Source organism: Rhamphochromis longiceps, linkage group LG1, assembly GCF_057381845.1.
Source record: "Rhamphochromis longiceps isolate RC_006_pf linkage group LG1, R_longiceps_female_GT1.1, whole genome shotgun sequence".
Lineage (NCBI taxonomy): Eukaryota > Metazoa > Chordata > Actinopteri > Cichliformes > Cichlidae > Rhamphochromis > Rhamphochromis longiceps.
In genome coordinates, this window is record NC_140557.1 from 43075827 (window position 1) to 43078846 (window position 3020).

Below are 3020 nucleotides of genomic sequence, written 5' to 3' on the forward strand. Positions count from 1 at the left end.
GAATAGAAAACAAGCAAAAAAAGACAAAAAAAAAAAGAAACAAAGCAACATACTAAACACAACACCATCGCATTAATCTAGCTAAGTGTAAACAGCAGTAAATACTAAATATTCAATGTTGTTGTGCAGCACGCAGGACAGATGTGCTTCGAAGTAGCAGCCAAGAAAGGTGTAATTTGGGTCTACGAGCAGTGAACACCCGTGTGCATACCTGTGTGGATCAGCGCGCTTGTATTCCAAAGGTTTCTCCATGTAACGATCTGCTAGGGAGTGTGGGGGGGGCCACAGCCCCGTCCTCCAGGGTGTGAAGCAGGTATGGAGGAGATCAAAACTCCAGACATCCAGAGGCCCCCAGAACACAAGAAACCATGGAAGACCAACAGAGGGGCAGCCGCGCCACTGTTCCAGTAAGAGCTGAGGAGAGTCCCAGATGAGGGCTCACTCAGCAGCCGCGGAGCAGAAGCCAGGGGGAGTTGCAGTGACGCGCCCGTGAGCTCCGCCGGCCGCCAGCTGTGCCTGAGTGACCGAGCCCCAGGCCGAGAGGCCGGGGGCACCCCACCCCTGAAGGGGCCCGAGCGAGCCCCAGGCTCCAGGCCCCGATAAGCGGCCGCCAAGGAGTGAGCCGGTGTGTACCTGGACGCCCACCCCCAGACACAAAGAACCATCAACGCACCGACACCTGAGGGAGTCCGCCACTGGCAGGGGAAGTGGTGGTAGGTGGAGATAGGCCTCCAAACCTTGGAGGGCCTGAGGTGTCCCCAGAGAGGTGGCGTCTGGTACCCAGCCTGACATATAGACACAGAAATACAGGCACACACAGACACAAACATCCATTCCCACCCTCATGCTCTCATATGCACTTACTCCACATTCAACCAACGTGGAGACAGACATAAAGAGACGCTGTACACACGATCACACTCCCCAAGCGTACTCTACAAACCGGGTCTAGGTACCCTTGCCCCTGGAGGGGGGAACTGCACCCAGACCCAGGTGGTGTTACCCTTTTCCCTGCGGTGGGGAGAGGCAGACCACCCCGACTCCGTAGCAGCAGGGAGGCCCCACACTCCAGACCGCAGTCGGACGGCCAACTCCACCTAGCCCCCCCGCTCCAGCAGGCCGCAGAGAATGGGGGTGAGAGAAGACTCCAAACCTCCCTCCACCCGCTCATTGTAGTGTTGATGCATGTGTGTTCTAAGGTGCAATTAAAACCCAGGAGGGCATGGAGCTACCTGCCAGAGAGCAGCAGGTAAGCGCATGGTCCCTCCTGCTAGCCCTCAATGACTAAGTGTATTTAAAATTGAGAGGTGGGCAACGACGCCAGGGGTGGGGTGTACACCCTGATGGTACTTTGGACTCCGTGATTGTGCCCACCCCCAAGATCCTATATGTATGTGTAATGAGAGTGTGAATAATGTGAATGTCTAAGTTGTGGGATAAAATTGAGACAGAGGCAGCCAGAAGGGGACAGAGGGGGGGGGTAGCCTCCTCTGCACCCTGGTGACATACCCCTACTCCAAGGCCCTGCATGTGTGGGTGGTTGTGGTGGAGCGGGAAGAGAGAGGCAGCTGGAGATGGGGAGGGAAGGAAGGGAGGGGCAGGTAACCCCTCCCTGGGGCCAGCTCCCCCGCTGACCCCAGTAGGCACCCCCATCCCCCCTCCCTTTCCAAACGCCGTCGATGCTTGTTCCCTCCTAGAGAACACGGCGGGTTTGGGCCCAGCGCTGGAAGAATAGCTGCAGGGCAGGATGGCTGCTGTGTTTGCTTGGGACAACTCCTCACCCCCCACCCACCCCTGTTGCTGGTCACGTGCTCCATAATGTTGTGCTGTGGACATTTATGTGCTTTCTGTGCAGAGGAGTTTTTTGTTTCCTGTTCTCATGCTGTCCTCCCAGGAGCTCAGCATGAGTAGAGGTCTCCTTTTTCCCTCTTGGACTTTCCCATTGTTTTGTATTTCAGTGTTTTTCTGTAATACTACCGGTCCCTGACCTGTCTCCCCATGTGATGTCTGTGTTGTGTATGTAAGGTCGGGGGGTCCCCATTTCACTGCAGGGCAACTTGCATGTGACAAATAAAGTTCTGATTGATTGATTGATTGTTTGTATCAGGTCATCTCAACAAGAAGAAATTAAGTTGTTGAATTTCATACAGATCCTACATGATTTCCTAACGTTCAAGATAGAAACATGAAATTTTTGTGCTCAAATTACAAGGTAGACTTTTTTTTTCGGCTTGAGATGGAGGCCTTCCTCAAACCACGATCCAAAGGTGTAGCAAGATTTTATTTAATTTAGCTATATTATTGACTTACTTCACTCGAACATGATTTAATCTACTCTCTCTGCATATCAGATTGGACAGATTGGACTCTACTCCCCCTCACCCACGCACACTCTCCAACAAAGAAACACTCTCTGAACCAAGAACTGAAAACATTCCTGACTTGCATTGCAATTGCACACACCTGCAACTATATATATATTTTTAGTATTTCTTTTAGCACTATTTATATTATTATATTACTATTTATTACTTTATTGTTAGGGCTGTTTTTGTTGTGCATCTGCACCTTATTGTTGTCAATGTCTACGCATGGGACAGTGTGAAACGTAATTTCAATTCCTTTGTATGGCAAGTACATTTGAAGAAATTGACAAATAAAAGTATTCTATTCTATTCTATTCTATCATGTAGTTTCTACATGACACAGTTACACTTAACTTTAAAGCATGAGGCAATTGTGTTAAATACACGCAAGATGCTTACATAAATCCAAGAGATGGCCAATCCCTTTTTTTCAGCGTAGTTTGTTTTTCTTATGACCTCCTTAATGTTGTCATATATCCACTGAAATGATGGATAAACCAAACCATTATGTCACTGAGAAAAAGACATGCATGCCTTATAAGCTTGCTCTTCCAATGTGGTGAGCAGCATGAAGGAAATTCTTTCTCTACGCTAAGTAATGTTTTCCCATATCAGAGACATTTATACGAACAATGACAAGTCCGAAAGGCCTTC